The 19,075-nt window shown below is 42.4% G+C and overlaps 1 long non-coding RNA gene across 2 annotated transcripts in view; it reads left to right on the forward strand.

Moving 5' to 3' along the window:
• Positions 1 to 6: 6 nt before the first annotated feature.
• The window catches only part of LOC109302645, a 42,555-nt gene continuing 23,486 nt past the window's right edge, over positions 7 to 19,075 (forward strand). For both annotated transcript variants that reach the window (XR_002098881.1, XR_002098879.1), the window contains exons 1-2: positions 7 to 5,011; positions 16,095 to 16,165. This is a non-coding gene — a long non-coding RNA (uncharacterized LOC109302645). The remainder of the gene's footprint in view (positions 5,012 to 16,094; positions 16,166 to 19,075) is intronic.

Genomic DNA, 19,075 nt, shown 5'->3' on the forward strand with positions numbered 1-19,075 from the left:
TTGAGACACTGGAAAAATTAAACTTTATGTGATTTGGACAGCGTGAAGAAGTTAAGCACTGTAACAAAAACCTCCCTGATGCTCACAATGACTATTTACAACATTTGAAAAACAGCAGTGGATTTGGGGGCTGGAGAAGTATTAATTAATGAAACTGCCACTGGCTGTCATGCTGAAAAGCAAATTAAAAAAAAAAAAAAGGAAAGGTGATGGGGAGAAAGAGGTGGCATTCGGTGCTATGGAAAGATATGCTTGATGAAGGACTAAAGAGAAGACCATCATTCTGCAATGGTTTGTTTCATTACAGTTTGGGGACCACTTGCATTTCTAGTGCTCTTGTTCTTCACTGCGCACCATTAATAGTATGTGAATATGGAAATTGAAACACTTCCAGAGAAACGCTTATATTCTGCTTTGGAAAAGAAAAGCTAGTTGAACACTAAAAAAAAAAACAAAAAAACCCAGGCTTTTGTGTTTTACTCTCAGGACCTTTTTTGTAACAGGGCTATTTTCTTCAACCTGATCACAAAGGAAGTCTTCACATTTTTAACAGTTGTTAAGCTGTTTAAAGCCTCTGATCTGTATGTTTAGGAGTTGCTGAACAAGTTGGGACAGACCTAGCCTCTTAGGGAACTTTATGCTCCTGTATTTTTGTTCAGCAAGCCAGTTACCCTTCCTTTCTGGGCCTGGTGACATTTTGAAAAGATGAATAACTTCTTTTGTGGTGGCAGGTTAATGTTCATATGTGTCATGTCTTGTACTTGGTGATCACTGGTGGTGTTAGGAAAAAAAAAAGCTTTATATACCTCTTCTACAGTAACTCTTTTAAATGCAAGTTTTCGAGGTGGGGGTTGTGGCACATAACAGGTTGTTAAACCATGCAGTGTAAGCAATTAAAAATGTATTCCACAGATATAAATATTTTCTTTTCTTATTGCTGTGACACTATGTGTGATGGTAATATTTCTGAGAGTTTCAGATTTTGCACATATAATTTTATGCATTATCAAAAGTTACTGCTGCCTTGAAAGAAAATGTTCTGTGAAATTTTTTGCAAAAGCTTTACTAGGTTTTTTTTTAATTGTAACATTTTGTAAAGGCAGGAAACAGATAAAAAAACTAGCATGCTAAGTATATTTTTCAAAAAAGCAATAATTTTACATGTACAGAAATGATGTTAACCTTTAATACTGGTGAGAGCAACAGTTTACTTAATACAATAATGGTATAGTTCTGTTTTTTTGTAGCAATGGGCTTCTGACAAATTTGTGGGTATTTTTTAGGAAAAAAACAAAGCGTGATTTTTCTGTTCTAACCATTTGGGGGGTTGTCTTTTTTTTTAAACCTAGTCAGTAATTGGTTCTGAATATTACTTGTTACTTGTTAAATAACTTAACAGTTTTTGTTATGTTGCAACACTTGCAGCAATGCAAATGTAATTTTCTTATGTAATTGTGGTTTTTTTACTAATTTTTTTCCTCATACTCTTACACCAGATGTATACCAGAATTCGCTGTAGTCCTGGTGTAGTTAGGAATGTCTGTGCAAATACTTATAAGTGACTGTAATTGATTGTTTTGTGAAGTTATTTTGAAGGAAGTCACATAGACACATTCCACTGTACACCAAAAGAAAAAAAAATCAAATATTTTGCTGTGTTGGTTAACAATTGATTATGATTTGGGTTTGCACTAGCATTGACTTTTTTTTCTTTCTCCGAGTCATATTTTTGTTGGATGAAAGTAACAGTGACAGTTCAGGAATGCACAAAAGCTAGTTACTTAATAGTTGCTTAGTTTATTTGTTTGTGTTTTAGTTATTAAAAACTCTTCTGTACCCAAAATGGCACAAAAGCGTAGTGTACATTTGTAACTCTTTATTTTATTTTATTTATTTATTTTTTGCAGGCTGATACAGAAAATCCTAGTTAATATGTAGAACCAAAAGCTTTCTGGAAAGTTTCTTCCAGAATATCTCGCAGAGGAGAGGATAGTGCTGTCACTGCCATTACCAGGGTACTAATCAGCAGTTTACAATCATAATTTAGTGACATGAAGAACAACAGTTGGAGAAATCAGTTAAAATAATTATATGCTGTATATAGCACAGAAATGAGATTTTCACTTAATTAAACAAGAAATGGGGGTGGGTGGGGAAAACCAATCTTAAAGCCTAGATGTTTTTAGATATGAATCTTCACCCTTCTTTTTTCTTCTTTCTCATCATGTAGTATTGATTTGTTATTTCACTTAGACTATAGTATTTAAACTGATTTGTGTTCCTTATTTATTTAGTCAATGAGCTTTGATCAGCATTTTAAACAGTATGATAATATTTTTAGCATGACACAGACACTCCTGTAAGCCATTTTATGACTGTTACAGGGACTTTCTACTACCTCTACCAATCTGTTTCCTCTCCTTAACAGGTTTTTTACAGTGTTGCAGTCTGATGTAACATAGACAATAAAGGGTTTGATTATCCACACTGCAGATTCTCAGTGTATCTGCCATCCTTCTCTCTTTCTCTCTCTTTCCCTCTCTCTCCCTCTCTCTCTTTCTTTCTTTCCTCCCCCCTATCCCCCCTGCCTTCTCTTTACTTTTTGTTACAGCTGAAGAGCAAATGCAAGAAAGACCTTCTTTGGCCAGAATATCTATAATGACGATTTTACATTGACCAAAATTAAGAGTCAAAATAACTTCTTTTTTATAGGTACACTTAGATTATACTAGGTAATCTACTCGTATAATGTCATTTTCCTGTTTGTATTCTTGGACTTGTGTCAAAAAATGTGTGAATAAATTCTTGCATGCTAAAAACGGAAAGCAAATTAGGAGGCCAAAACAGATTTCAGTTTTGTATTTGGAACCACTTGAAGTACCTAGTGAAAAGCTTCAACACAGATTGCCGCCCCCACCCTGTGGAAGACGCTGCTTACATGAAAATAGCTAGTTAAAAGGAATTATCCTCTAGAAAGTATTTTCTTGTATTTGTGTGAAGAAATGTTGTTCTTCTCTTAACTAGCTGTCAGTTAAAATCTGTCTCTGGAGTGGTTTCCAGGCTTTGATAATGTGTATCTTTCCTGGTAGTCTGCATAAACCTGATGTCTTCTAGCACGACTTTGCACTGTATGCAGTTCTTCAATATTTTGGAATGCACATATACATTTTTTACATGCAGTACTTTGGAATGTATTTTTTATTTTGGGCAAGTTTGTGATTAAGGGGTTCAGTATTAGTTTTTCATGGGGTTCATGCTTTCAGCTATAAAAACATCTATGCAGCTGTATGAAGTTATAAGAATGCTTTGGCATATTAATAATTTTTCTTTGGTGATTCCCACATAAAAGCTGTGCTTCAGTTAGTCTGGTGAGACTCACTAGAATACATAGTCTGAAGCAAGAAAACTGTTAGTGATTCTATCTCTGCTGTGTTAAGCTATTGGATTGCAAGTAGCATTTCCCCCTCCCCTCACCAAAAAGCAAACCAACCTAAAGGCAGACTGTGAAAAAGGAAGTGGTAGGTGGATGGGGTAAGATCTGCATGTCATTATGTTAACACAAACATGCAGTGTTTAAATTCGGGGGGGAGGGAGATCCCATTTTTTTGTTCCCAGGCTTTTTACTGTCAAACAGACAAAAAGATAAACATGGCTTTTCCAAATTGAATATAAATATCAACCTGGACCTGAGATGCATGCATGGGGCTAGAAATGAGGAAGAATCAAAGATAATCCCCAAAGGTTGATCCTGAGTAGTAAGGGGGATCTTGGTGATAGCGTCAAGGAAGAGAATAACAGAATGGATTTGAGAGAGTAAGGAGTGTAGTTTTGGCCACACTAGATTTAATGTTATGGTAAGACTACCAAGAGGAGATGTCCAAAGGATAGACCAAAATCCAGAATTAGGTAGGCATGAATTAGAAGCAGATGGGTAGATTTTGAGGAGAATCATAAGCAAAATTTAGGATGGAGAGGATGTCCAGGAGAAAGTTATAGTAATCAAGCATGAAAAAAATAGAATAAGAAGGATAAGGAAGAAAGAGATCATGAAATTTATCTAGAAGAGGTGTGTCTTCTAACTTCAAGGAAACATAATTTGGAAGCTTCGGGAAGCATCAGATAATTTTAAAGTAGGCATGTCATCTTATTTTTCCAGAAAGGTCTCTCATTGCTTACATATTTATTACGCTGTGACAGAAAATGAGGCATACCTATGGGGCCCTCACTTGCTCAACAAACTTAAAACATATTGCTATGGGTCACTAGGGAAAGTTTGGTGTGTTCGTGGTAGCTGGATCGAAAGACCCCTCCAATTTCCCCAAAGTTTCTAAACTTATATTGCTTCTCTTCAAGTAACAAGTAGACTCTTGTGGTCCAGAAAAAAAATGGTGGATCACTGTAGAGGGGATAATATAGATAAAGTAGATGTTGCACTGCGTTAATTCTTTGCAATTGCTGAAGGATGTATTCTGTTAATACCCTCCAGTATACTGTATCTTAAAGTTGTATTGTAGTGTGTTGGAAGCAACTACATGAATGCCCCAAGCCTTTAAGAGAATACATAAAATAGTAAAATGGCTTAAGAAGCTTATTATTTCCTTGAAATCCTTTCTACCATTAATGTACATTATGGTAGCTGGAGGAGCAGCAGGGAAGGTTTTATGTTTGTGCTTTGGGGAGGTGTGGCTATCATCCATATTAACCACAAAGGAGAGATACTCTTGCAAGAGTTCAGAAAATGTGAGATACCCATTTACTTGTTTTACAAGTCAAGGTCACGAGACGTTAACATTTCATTAAATCATCAGTCCCCTCATTTTGCCATGGAAGTTCTGCAAGGGAAGAAAGATGGATCTAGGCTGAGGAAAAGTATCTATTAGTCTTCTAAATACTCCATTCTCTTTTTATGAGGCAAGAGGAAATGGGACATGGTCCTTCAACTCTACACCCACAGTGCAACAGCAATCCCTGAAAGCAGAAATCTGGTTTACCTGGGAGTGGCTTCAAGCAGGTACCGGTCCCTGGAATTGTGATAAACTATGGCAATCCATAATGGTCTTCTGAAAAGCAGCAATCTGTAATCTTGGGTGTAATGCATGTACTTGGGGGGTGGGGAGGGAGTTGGGGGGAGACTTTAATTAAAGCAACTCTGAGAGCTGCTTTAATTAAAGTGCCTGGAATGTCTTGTGTATCAGTGTCCCTGCACTAAAATAAGGCAGCTTTAATTAAAGCTTGTGGAATGAGCTTTAGTTAAAGTGGCCCCACTGCAGTTTTTCAGCACGGGGATGCTGATGCACAAGATGCTGGAATCTGCATAATTACCATGCTCCAGCAGACTCAATCGTAATTACAGCTCATCAAAGTAGCCTTGCTGCTCATGTATAGGCACCTTTAGTGTCTTAAAATGAACAAATAAACCCCGTTGACTTTATGGTTGATCATATAGCAAAAAGCTACATGTGGATTTCTAAATGTAATCGTTTTATCCACGGTGTGCAAAGTAAGAATTAGAAAACAAATCAAAGCAAAACAATGTGGTAAGGATGACTTCGTATTTATTACTCAGTGTAGTTATGAGCTCTAAATTCAGTTTACAGAGTTGGGGGGAAAGACCAACAGTATCTTCTGTGGTACTGTCATTTTCATGAGTTATCAAGACATTGAGACAAAGAACCACCATAATTTCCTCCTACTTCTTTTCTTCACCATAAGAAAAGTTTGACCTTCCACCTTCCCTCCCTAACATTGTCCACACACCCTGGATCTTGGTAAGGGAGCAGATATAAGGATTTGAATACCTAGGGCCCCTGGCAGAGGTTACACTTGAGATAGAATTAACTTGTGAATTGTGTCTTAAATTGTTGCCTGGCTACACATTCAGGCAATTAGGGCACCACCAAATGTAAAAGCAACCAGAAAATGATTCTACAAAATATGCGTATTAATTGTGTGACTGGTTTCCATTGCACCTTTAATTGACTGTATGGCAGTATTCCCTGCCATGCAGCCTGATGCTGACTGATGCATGACAGGGTTTGCTTGGCAACTCCCCCAAACAGACCAGAGTCTCCAGCCAGCTCCAATGTGGTCATCGGATTGGGTCCCACAATCAGCTGATTGTCAGTTCCAGCCCTGAGACTGCACCACAGTCTCAAACTGCCTCAGTCTTAGCCTCAGGACCACAACAAACAACCAGCTCATTTTTGGTTCCAGCTCCAGGACTGCACCAGGGTCTTTAGCGGGCTCTCATGTGATCCCAGTGCTCAAACTGACAATCAGTTTGATTTTGTCAATCCCAGCCCTGAGACCACACCAGTTCACCAGGCACTTGGCTTTCAGCTTGATTCTGGTCTTCTCTTGCACTGGCAAGCAGTAATGGTGCAACTGGCATCTGAGCTTTGGTTGTATATGCATAAGAGGTAGCTTTTGTAATTAGTCAACATCAACCCAGCTCCTTATTTATTGCTACCATCAGTTGAACAGTGAGGGTAATAAAACCACCATATGCAGGAGATAGTTGTGCATACTTTAAGGAAGCAATACAGAGGCATTTGCTATGTAAGTACCAATGCCATGAACTAGGCAACAGGCTACACTTTCTTATAAGGGGGCAGGATAGATGCTTCTCTGGTGGATGCCGTTTATCTAGGTGTATTACCTCCTAGCTGGGCACTGAGGTCTTTTTCCTCTTGGTTTACTGGTTCCGTAGTCTACCTGGCTGCTCCTTCAGCTACAGAGAAATGGTTACGTCAAGTGGGCATACTCTTCAGCCATATCATAGAATCAATGAGTCGGAACGGACCTAGACAGATCATTGAGTCCGACCCCCTGCCATGGGCAGGAAGGAGCACTGGAGGTGGCAGGGGTCATAAGACCCCAGCCAGGTGCCTATCCAGTCTCCTCTTGAAGATTTCCAGGGAAGGTGAGAGCACCACCTCTTTGGGAAGCCTATTCCAGGCTCTGGCCACCCTTACAGTGAAGTAGTTCTTCCTAATATCCAACCTAAACCTATCCTACCTCAGCTTGTGGCCATTGTTCCTAATAACTCCAAGGGGGGCCCTGGTTAACAGACTTTCCCCGAGTCCCCGCTGCTGGCCCCTGATAAGGTTATAGGTAGTCACAAGATCCCCCCTCAGTCTTCTCTTGTGGAGACTGAAGAGATTCAGGTCCCTCAGCCTCTTCTCATAGGGCTGGCCACGGAGGCCCCAACCACAAGAGTGGCCCTCCTCTGGAACCTGTCCAGGTTCTCCACGTCCCTCTTGAAGTGCGGTGCCCAGAACTGGACACAGTACTCCAGCTGCGGCCTGACCAGTGCTGCATAGAGGGGGAGCAAGACCTCTCTGGACCTGTTAGTGATGCCCCTGTTGATGTATGACAGGGTGTGGTTGGCTCTGCCTATTACTCCGTTGCACTGGCGACTCATATTCCTCCTGGAGTCAATCCTGACTCCAAGATCCCTCTCTGCCTCTGTGCTGCTGAGAGGGTCAGCCCCTAACCTATAACAGTAATGCTGGTTCCCTCTCCCCAGGTGCAGCACTCTTCATTTGTCCTTGTTGAACCGCATCCTGTTCAGATCCGCCCACTTCTCTAACCTATCCAGGTCTGCCTGGATATGGTCCCTGCCTGCTGGTGTATTCACTTTACCCCAGAGCTTGGTGTCATCAGCAAACTTGAACAGGGTGCTCTCCACACCCTTGTCCAGATTGCTAATGAAGATGTTGAACAGCACCGGCCCAAGGACCGAGCCCTGGGGGACTCCGCTGCCCAGGTCGACATCGACCCGTCCACCATCACCCTCTGGGTGCACCCCTGGAGCCAGTTTGCCACCCATGTGACTGTGCATTCATCAATGCCGCAGTCCCTCAGCTTGCCCACCAGAATTGGGTGGGAAACTGTGTCGAAGGCCTTCTGGAAGTCCAAGAAAACGACATTGACTTCCTCCTTCACATCTAAGCTTTTTGTTACCTGCTCATAGAAAGAGACCAGGTTAGTCAGGCAGGATCAGCCTGGCACAAACCCATGTTGGTTACCCCTCAACATCACTTCCCCTGCAGGAAGGGGAAATCCATTGGTCAGGAAGGAAGATGCTTGTGTAAGATTTGTCTATACATGAGCAGAGAGCGGTAGTTAGCCATGTTAGTCTGAAATCAGACAGAAGGCAGTCTCAAGGCAGGCATGATCAAGCTGGCAACCGAAATAAAGAACAACAAAAAGTCCTCCCATAGGTACATAGGGAGGAAGAAAAAATCAAGCTCCACCGTGGGACCGCTACTAAACCTTGGGTGGGGGGGCAGCCCACCATTGGTTCCTACGAAAAGGCAGCACTCCTAAATACTTACTTCACATTGGTGTTCCTGAAATCAGATGGGAGCTGTTCACTTGTCCAGAGGCCCAGGGAATATAAGGAAGACAGCACTCCACATGAAATCGGTCCCAAGCAGGTGAGCGTACTCTTAGAACATTTGGATGTATTCAAGTCTGCTGGGCCACATTACCTGCATCCAAGATCCTACAAGAACTGGCTGAGTTCATAGCAAGGCCTCTGGCAAAGCTGTTCAAAGAGTTTGGAACTCAGGAGTGGTTCCAAACGACTGGAAGACGGCTAATGTGGTACCCATTTTTAAGAAAAAGAAGAGGGATGACCCTGCAAACTACAGACTGGACAGTCTAACCTCGGTCTTGGGAAAAATCTTTGAAAAAATTGTCAAGAAGGCCATCAACCACAAGCTCATAACTAGCGGGCTATTAAGAAGCAACCAGCACGGCTTTGTCAAGGGTAGGTCATGCCTAACAAACCTGATGTCCTTTTATGACCAGGTAACTAACCAGCTGGACAAGGGACATGAGGCTGACATCATTTACCTAGACTTAAGCAAGGCCTTTGATACTGTCTCCCACGAGATCCTTTCAGTTAAGCTGGAGGGTACTGGCCTAGACCAGTCTACAGTGAACTGGGTTGGCAGTTGGCTCGGGGGTTGATCCCAGGCAGTTGTAATCTATGGGATGGCCTCATCCTGGAGGGCTGTCTCCAGTGGCGTCCCTCAGGGATTGGTGCTTGGGCCCGTGCTCTTTAACGTCTTTATCAATGACTTGGATGAGGGGGTGGGAAACACAGTGATCAAGTTTGTAGATGACACCAAGCTGTGGGGAAATGCGGACACATCTGAGGAGAGGGTAAGGGTCCAGGATGACCTCAACAGACTGGTCCTATGGGCTGAACGCAGTCAGATGAGGTTCAGTATGAACAGTTGCTGGGTCCTTCATCTGTGTAGGAAGAACCTTCACCACTATACGATGAGTGGTGGTCCACTGGCTCGCGCTGCATCTGAAAGGCACCTGAGGGTGACAGTGGACCAGAAGCTGAATATGAGCCAACAGTGTGAGGAAGTCGACAGCAGGGCAAACAGAACTCTGGTGCGTATCAGCCGATGTGTTGCAAACAGATCTAGAGAGGTGCTCCTCCCCCTTTATTTGGCATTGGTGAGGCCACACCTGGAGTACTGTGTCCAGTTCTGGGCACCACACTTCAGGAAGGATGTGGATAAACTCAAAAGGGTACAGAGAAGGGCCACCCATATGATTAGGGGCCTGGAGGATAGGCCGTATAAGGAGAGACTCTGGGAACTGGGTTCGTTCAGTCTGAGCAAGAGAAGACTGAGAGGTGACTTGACAGCTGCCTACAAACAAGGGTGAATACCAAAATCTAGGGGAGCGACTCTTTAGGAAGGCAACCACAGGGAGGACAAGGACCAATGGGCACAAGCTAATTGAGGCAAAATTTAGGTTGGACATAAGGAAAAACTTATTTTCCATAGGGTATCTAGAATCTGGAACATGCTCCCAGCAGGGGTGGTGCAGTCACCATCCTTGGAGGTGTTCAAGAGGAGGCTGGGCAAGCACCTGGTTTGAGTCCAATAACCTCCTGCCCATGACAGGGGACCAGACTTGATGATCTTTCAAGTCCCTTCCAGTCCTTTGATTCTATGTCATATAGGTTATGTTATATATGCTGATTTAGTTAGTCTATAAGGTGCAAATCTACCCTGCCTTCTAAGTTTATCATCACTGCTGGTAGTCTGTGAGCACCATTAACTTTAGACACTGTTTCAGCAGTTCTCTACCTTAGGAGAGATGGAGAGGTTTGCCAGGCCTACCTTGCACATGGGCATGCTTGCAGCGTTACATAGGGCAGGGGTCCCTCTGGTAACAACTCAAGCCAAGGACCCTGAGATGGCTGGCCCTTACCAAGGCAAACAACTCATTGTGAGAAAAGGCTGATGTGGAATTAGGCCAAAGCTTAGAGAGGGACAGGTGTACTATTTAAGTAGCTCCCTCTTCTTGACATGTTGGTCAGAGCAGCAATAGGGATAAATCCAAACAGGTGCAAGGGAAATTCCAGTGAATTCGCCATTTGTTGCAGCTGACGATAATTTGATGGATGATTTTATGGATATGTTTCTTTGCTCAGTGTTGTAGGTGCTGTTGGACAAAGCAGTTTACTAGTTGTAGCGTTCAGGGTAGTAAGAAGGACAGGCAGTGAGCAAGTGTCAGAAAATGACACAGGTTTTTCACTTATTGCTACTAATACTGATGATTTACTTCATAGTGCACTGTTTATGGGCTGCTCCATTTTCTACACTGTCTCAAAAAATGTTAGTGCCTTCATAGAATGAGATACCTAAGGAATTCTGTGCACAAGGTAGGCAGTTGCTTTTAATTTTGAATGCCCCAACAGCACAAGATATGAGGAATGACATATTAAAGGGTGGGGCAGATGGAATGAGAAGTGACCAAGAACTAGGAAGAAAGTCATTCTTTGATGATGCTGACTTCTTAAGGATGCAATTAAAATCTTTGTCAGTTGAATTCATTCCTCATGAATGAGATGTGCAGACTGCCACTGTTAACTGAACAGCAAGTTTAAAGAGATGCACACAAGCAAATGGAGTCACTACTGAGCTGTGAGAATTTTATTCTTGCAGTGGTATTTTTGTGTGAGCATTAGAGGAAACTAATTTTTTATGATTGTTGTTAGGTACATTTTTGAATGAATAAAAGTAAATTCATGCGACTGAAAAACAGCGCAGTGAATATTGTAACCAGGAATTTACTGCACTGGTCAGGAAGACTAGTAATTTGAATTTATGAGAAATGACCTGATGTCATGGAAGTAAGCATCCTTATAATAACCATTGCTGTTAGGCTTTAAATTGACCTAACATTGTTACTGGTTTGGAAGTCAGATAAACTATCAGAGAATGTCTCCTAAACATTTACAATCTGGGTTAGGCACCTGGACAATGTGAATAGTCTATTATTAGCTGCCCTGCCATTTAGTGGTCAGGCCTGTAATAGCAGCCTACAGTCAACAGCACTGGATTAGCCATTTGGCCATTCTGGAACCCACTGTAATGAATATTGTTTTACAAAACTGATGTAAATCAGTCCAGTGTGAGTGTGTCATTGTGCTCAGTCCCTTGTAAAACAAAACAGGAATCTACACTGTACTTCTTCTTTAAAAATAGAATCTGCCCTGCGGATGAGAAAGGTTGCTGTATTGCTCAAGAAGCAGCTCATAGAACTAGTTTTCTCAAAGATGCATAGTTTCTTACCTTGCTCCAGAGAGATGGCAATACACAACTAGCCCTTACTAGTGTCAGATTAGTACCTGTGCCTATACAATCTGTGCTGGCTGTTCTAGGCTAGTGATTCTCAACCAGGGTGCCTTGAGATCCTTACAAGGGTGCCGTACAATGTTAGCACTGTTAGCACTGTAAATATAATTTATAAGATAAACTCAAGATTTCAAATAGGAATCCACAGTGTTAAAAAAATAAAATCTGACCCATGAATGATGCGTACCCCCTGGCTGGGGGGGCATGGCAGCGCTGGTGGCGGCGTGAGGATGGCAGCAGTAAGCGGGGAGCTCCTGCAGATGCCGCCAAAGCCAGTGGGAGGGCAGGGTGTTGCGAGCACTGACCAGGGGTCGAAGACCACCCACAGATGCTGCTGGCAGTGTCAACAGCAACCAGTGGCGATTGCTGACTGCCTGTAGTGTCAGTGGCAAGGGGTGGAGGGTGGCAAGCGGCAACCGCTCGCAGGTGCCACTGGCAGTGTTGGCGGCACCTTATCGTAGGGGGTGCACCAACATGCTCAGGGGATGTACATGCACCCCCTACGTGATGCCAGTGATCTGACCTGTTGTGGTCTTTCTGAGTTCTTTAAAACGTAAGCGTTGTACTATTATTTTGTAGTAAAAAAAATAAAAAATGAAAACTAAAATTAGCTTGCATTTTCTGGTGGGTGTTGAAAAACACTGCTGTAGACATTGCATATTGTATATTCACTCTCGCATTCCCTTTTCATTTTCCTAGGGGAAAGGAAATGGGAATAGAGGGACTACTTATTCCACTGCGTGGATTTGGTGTCTAGGGATGCCATATAGAACATGTGTATGGCAAATCAGATTGTTTTAGGGAATGCTGCTATGGAAACCTACCTTTCCACCTTGCCCTTGTTCTGTGAATGCCAGATTTTGAAAAGATATCCTGTAGCTGCTTTATTTCCCATCTCCATTCTCATGTGTACTTAGTAAAGGGAACTGGATGCACCCAGCACTGTCCTAAAGGCAGGTATGTGGAATTTGTTTGGCATTCGTCATGTGAAAAGTGGTAATTGGGTAGGGTATATTTTCGTTAGGACTGTGATTCATTAGGTTGCTGATTCGATTTGGAGGAGATTCGGTGTGATTTGGCAGCCAAATCTTTGAATCCAAATTAAATCAAATTGGGAGACCCATTAAAAGGTCCAAATTGAATCTGAAGCCTCCAGATCAATTTGGGGAGATTCGGATTGGCCGGGGAGAGGCAGGCACAGCTGGGCAGCTGCAGGTTCTCCCATGGCTCCTCCGGCTGTGCCAGCCTCTCCTCGGGTGGGGGGAGCCACAGGAAAAGCTCCCATGGCTGCCCTGTCTGGCCTCATCCCCACCTGCCCCAACCTCCTGGCACTTCTAAAAACAAACACATTCCACCCCACTCCCCGCACTCACCAGCTGGAGCAGCAGCAATCAGGGCCTCTGGGGGCTTGTGGCAGAGCCCCCCCCACGCAGCACAAGGTAGTAGTGATAGCCCCTCTTCCCTCCTCGCTTGGCACCCACATAACAGCTGTCCCATCATGCGCGTGCAGCATGGCTCGCAGGGTGCTGCACACTGTCTGAGAGCTGGGGTGGCTCCATGTGTCAGCTGGAGCCCAGCACCACTCAGGCTTAATGGCCCCAGCTCTTAGACAGTGTCCTGCCAAGCTGTGTTGCCCCCATGCCATGGGGCAGCTGCTGTGCGGGTGCTAGGTGGGGGTGGCAATCCCCGCTAACCCCCACTCCTCTGCACTGCATGGGGGGGCTCTGTGACAGCTGCTGCACTGGTGCCAAGCAGGGCGGGGGAAGGGGGGTAGTAGTAATCCCTACTACCCTGCATTGTGCAGGGGAGCTTGGCCATGAGCCCCCAGAGGCCCCGATTGCTGCTGCTGCAGCTGGTGAGTGCGGGGATTATTTTTTGTTGTTGGGTTTTTTTATGGTGCTTGGAGGTTGGGCTGTGTGGGGGATGGGGCCAGGCAGGGCATCCATGGGGGCTTTTCCCATGGCTCCCCCCACCCGGGGAGGCAGGCACAACCAGGGGAGTCGCAGGAGTACCCGGCTGTGCCTGCTTCTTCCCAGCCAATCTGAATCTCTGAATCAGTGCTGAATAAAATAACCCTCCTCAAATGTGGGAGAAGGAGGGAGGGGAAGGAATATCTGCTTAGGCACAAAAATCTGCTTTCAGTTTCACCCATGTAAATTTCATGTAATCCCATTATAATCAGTAGGAATTGTTCCATGATTACATAGGTGTCACTGAAAATAGAATGTGACCCCTTAGGCAGTAACACCATGAAACTTAACATTTATAGATTTATACAGTTGCGAAGAGAAGGAACTGGAACTAAGATAGTAAAATTATACTAGTCCCTCCATGCATGCAGCTAAACTGTACCACAAACTTTAAAGTTTAATGGCCCACTTAAGTTGGAAAATTGTTTTTAATAAATGAATAGCATCTATTGGCTCATCATGTTTTAAATAGAGGTTATACTTCTAGCAAAATGTCCAATTAAAAAAAATATGAAATAAAATAAAGTCTAAGAAAATGAAGGAAAACAGATATAGTCTTCCAGGGAATAACCTATATAGAAACAATGAAAAAGATACTTTCATACTGAAAGAGACTTGACTTTACTATAGAAATGGTATCAGTTGAGACAAAAGCAATATAATCCATGTGGGAAAATGTCATGGAAAAAATTTTGTTTATGCTTTGCTTTGTTTTTCTTTAACAAAACAAGGGTTGAATTATACATATGGTAAGTGATATGGTTAAGGAAAATACTGTAGCAAGGTCCTGATATAGGAGCAAAAAGGAAGAAATGGTATGGTTGGTAATGCATCCCCTGGGGTACATTTATGCAGTTAGGGTGAGAGCCTCTCTAATTAAAGTGCATGGATTGTCACGTGGATCAGTGTCCCTGCGCTGAAAAATGGTGGGAGTGCGCTTTAACTAAAGCATGAGGACACTGATACATGAGATGCTGGAGTCTGATTAATGATCTGCTGGAGTTTGGTAATTACCAGGTCTGCTCCAACATGCTCTAATTACAGTGCATCAGAGCACTCTTGCTGCACGTGTATAGGCATTCTGTATTCTTTGGGTTTTTTTTAATGAAAACACTTTTTACATCTATGAGGCAGCAGAGCAAATGTTGCAACATTTTTCAACAAATGTTAATTTTAATTGGGTAACTTATTTATTTTTCACCCCTCTTGTGTTGGTGGGTCATTTAACTTGGTGCGGGCTAATTGGCATGGTTTTTCAGCAATGAAAAATAGTTTGCCTGAAAGCATATGCTGTTTCCACCATTGCCCAAACAAGTGAGGATGCCATCAAGCATGGCATCCTCATTAGTTTTCTGTACAGAGATCTCCACAGAGGACTTGACTGAATAAAGGGTTACATACTGAGAGAGGGATCCTTTTCCAGGACTGTGGCAAAATGGCTGCTTCTCCTTGAAGCTGCAGTGATACTACTCATCATGGAATAAAATCCAGAGGATAATGTGGATCCCATGGCACCATCCTTTCCCACGGTTCGGGACTGTAATTTGTGTGTGCCCCTGTAATAAACACCATTTCCCTCACCCATCCTTTCCCACATGCTCACCACGTTCTTCCCCGCTCCTGCTGTCCCTTGCCTTGTTATCCCTTATGACACCGCAACAGTTCTACTTCCAGAGGCCCTGAAGCTGTCATCACTACGTAACTGTCATCACTGTGGCATCTGAGGATCTCAAAAGCATTAAGAATAGTGGTAATACTAGTATTACTACTACTGTTGTGGTGCTTAAATGTTTTACCCAAGGTCACATAGAAACTCTGTGTAGGAACTAGGAGGTAAAGACAGATTATCTAAGACTGCTGAATGTTTCAAACAGAAGTGTCCTATTTCACTTAATACAAATTTTCGTAATTTTTTTTAGAGGTTTCATTCCCAGTTTTTATGGATCTTTTGTTTCTGATAGTAGTTTGGTAGTTGTTCCAAATAAAATTTTCTATTGAGCATATGAAGAAGCCAGTGATATTTTCATTCTTCTTTTATAATTGTTTTAATTTCTTTCTTGTATTGAGCACTATGTATGGCCCCTGTGATATATCAGGATCCCAATTTACCACTCTAGACATGTATAGCTATTTTTGAGATGAGCCCCCTCAAAAGTGTGAGAAGCTTAAAAATATCATAACCATGCCCCACCCCCAGCCCCTTCCAGAATTAAAATGCAACAACAAATGTATTTAGATTTTTTTTAAAACAGCTAATCTTTGGGCAGAGGTCAAGTCTGCAAACTTTCATCACAAGTTTTTTCAAAGATTTATGATCTTGATAAAACGGGGTCTGATCAGCAAAGCTGTTTAGATGACTGGCTTAACTGCTGTTGTAGCTGTTTGAGCTGTTTCATTAACCAGGTATAGCTTACCTGATCCTCAGCCCACTGTTTGTTTTTAATCATAGTTGAGGAGCCATTTTGGAAGACTCTTGGGAAGAGCAAGCCATTTTTTGAAGAAGGGGGTATTGAGTCCAAGGTGTAAGCATTTACCAGTTGCCAAGAATTTCTAGACTCATTTAGTGTCTCATTTATTAGGTGAATAAACCATCTGACTTTGCTTAGAAAAACAGCTGTATAATTCCTTTCCAAGATGGACCTAACTCTGTATACCAGCATCGGGCCATTATTTCTTTCTATTCTCTTTTAGTTTTAGAAATGCTGTCTTTTAAAGGGAATAACCGTGGAGAAAATGGTATTATCTACTAACTCTCTGTTCATCCTGTCTATATTACTTGGTGGGCATGGCTACATGAGACACTACATTGCCAGTGATGTGCTATGGTGATGTAGCATCGGCGGGCAGTAACCATGATGCTGCCGGTGCGTCACCATAGCAACGAGCTCTCTCACTATAGCGCCTCGCTATGGTGACATAGCAGCTAAAAACCGTGTGCTATCATTTAGTACTTCCTAAAGTACTAAATGATGACTGATGTACTAAACGATGGTGCAGTAACAACTGCGCCATGGGGGCATGTGTAGATGTGTCCAGTATAGAGTTATATACCCTGCTATCTAAGCATGTTGTATTATCTTTTAGATTTGTATAATGTTAAAATTCATTTGCCCTAGCTCAGATAGAATCATTGTCTTCAATCATTATGGGTATAATAGGGGAAATATTTTATGTGGTTGAGTCTAGTGTTTTATTCTGTGTGTGAACAGTTCAGGGACCATCTTTAAAGCTTAGAGGCAAGAGTTCCACAAACCAGCAGCAAGAAACCTCCCCTCTCCTTTGTCTTGTCCTATTATTGCCAGTAATTCCACTGGCAAGGAATATGACAGGTCATAGAAGAGTGAAGGAAGAATTAATTCTTTGTGTAAGGTGGTGCTTGCCAGTAGAGGACTTGGAAACCTGGATCAAAACCTTCCATTTAACCTGCCATTCAATGGGAGCCAATGCAATCTAATTCTTATTGTGGTAATATAAGCGCAGCCTTGGTAGTGTTTAGCAAGTGGGATGCTGCATCTTGTACCAGGTGAAGCTTTTTAAATGTCAGTGCTTTCATTTTTAACCGTCTAGTACAGTGCAATTATGAAGCCTTATGGTTGCAAAAACATCACATTGACCAAGCCATTTCTGTCAGGAAACAATAGATTCTTGGTCAGTTATGGGTACTGGCAAATGGTATTGCATCTGTTGCTATTAATTTAGCTATTATCAGTAGGACTCTGTGTTCATTTCCTGATTTTTGCAATTATTCTCCATTAGTGTGATGTTATAAGGCAGGGTAATTTTTCTGTTTTTTTTCATATCCAACCAATTTTATGTCTGTCTCATCTGGTCTTAACTTTAAGCATTTACTTTTCAGCAAATTTCTGATTTTCATACAGGCCCTGGAATAGGTGGTGTATGGTAGCTTGTGAATTAGAGATGGGTATCATGAGCATCATGCTAGCTCCTCAGTATGTGATAGCTTACTGCGCTTTCCTCATTGACACAAACATGGAAAAGTGGGGAGAGAGTATGCAACTCTCAGTAACTTTATAGGGGAGTGAGCCAGAGACACAGGGCACCTATACATGTGCAGTGAGGCTGCTCTGACATGCTGTAATTACAGTGCATTGGAGCAGACTCAGTTAATCGAGTCTGCTGGAGCATGGTAATTACCATGCCATGAGCTTTAGTTAAATCACCCCCGCCACCATTCTTTGGCACAGGGACATTAATACACGAGATGCTCCAGGCACTTTAATTAGAGCCGCTCCAAGACCCACTCTTATTAAAGTGCTCACTCCCAGAGCACACGTATAAATGCCCAGAGGTGCTAATGGCCATCTACTGGCTTCTAGTATTTCACCCCTAAGATAGAAGGTAGTCCATTCATAGCATCTGACAAAGCAGTCTGTTGCCTACAAAAGCTCATGCCTCTCTGACCCATGTAGTACGTGGTGACACTGGAGACTATCTTTTGCCTGATTTCAGACAAACATGGCTAACCTCTGTACCCGTGTCTAGGACAGAAGATCATCAAGAACAAATGCTGTCATTATTTTAAGAAGGCACTTCAATTATCATCATTTTGGGACAAATAAATCATAATTCACTAGAGGTAAGAGTCCGTAAGAACTTCAAGTAGCTGAAAAAGTTAGAACAGTCTGAAGATGAAGTCACCTTACAGAAGAAAAGGAGTAGCTTAAGGCCTATGCAAGTCGAGGAAAAAGCTGCCCTCCCTTCTGCTCCCTCCCCCACCATGAGAGCAGGAGTGTAGCCTTGTTCTGTGTTTCTGGTGCTTATTGCCTTTTCCACAATCATATTTTTAAATTTTGCTTGCAGAAGACACAGGGGCAGTATGAACTCCCTTTTCCCTCAGATCACAGTGATTATCTGGTAGAAATCTCTGTTTATCTGGCATAAATCTCCCTTATAATCTTTTCACGCAGCAAATCAGTTGCTTTAAACGTGGGCCGCCTTGCCCACTAATCAGTTGATCTCCAGCTAAAAAAAGTGATTCCATAATTCTGTACATTCCAATTGCTTGTGAATGTCCAGCCTCATTCAGGCTTCACTTATCCCTTTTTCTTCCCTTTTAGACAAGGCAGGTGCTTTCTCTCTTGTACTTTTTGCATTCCTTCCAAGTTGATGCACATAGTCATTTTTAATCAAGGCTGTAAATTGTATTTAAAGCTGTGCTGCACTATCCCTGGATATTTGAATCATAAATGAGAGTATTGTCCTGCCTGTACTCTTACTTATCCTTCCAGCCGTAATGGATTCTTTCATTTGTGCTCAATTAGCTTTTCCACTCTTGCATTCAGACCCTGAAAGTTTCCACTCTTTTCTTCAGGTCTTGAATGCTGATGGTATGGTAGACATTTGCTTCTACCCCATAATTTGTTTAGCTATTTTGTGCAATAGAGTTCATTAAAAAAAAAAAAAAAAAAA

This window comes from Gavialis gangeticus, unplaced genomic scaffold (assembly GCF_001723915.1).
Source record: "Gavialis gangeticus isolate Ggan-Ray unplaced genomic scaffold, GavGan_comp1, whole genome shotgun sequence".
Lineage (NCBI taxonomy): Eukaryota > Metazoa > Chordata > Crocodylia > Gavialidae > Gavialis > Gavialis gangeticus.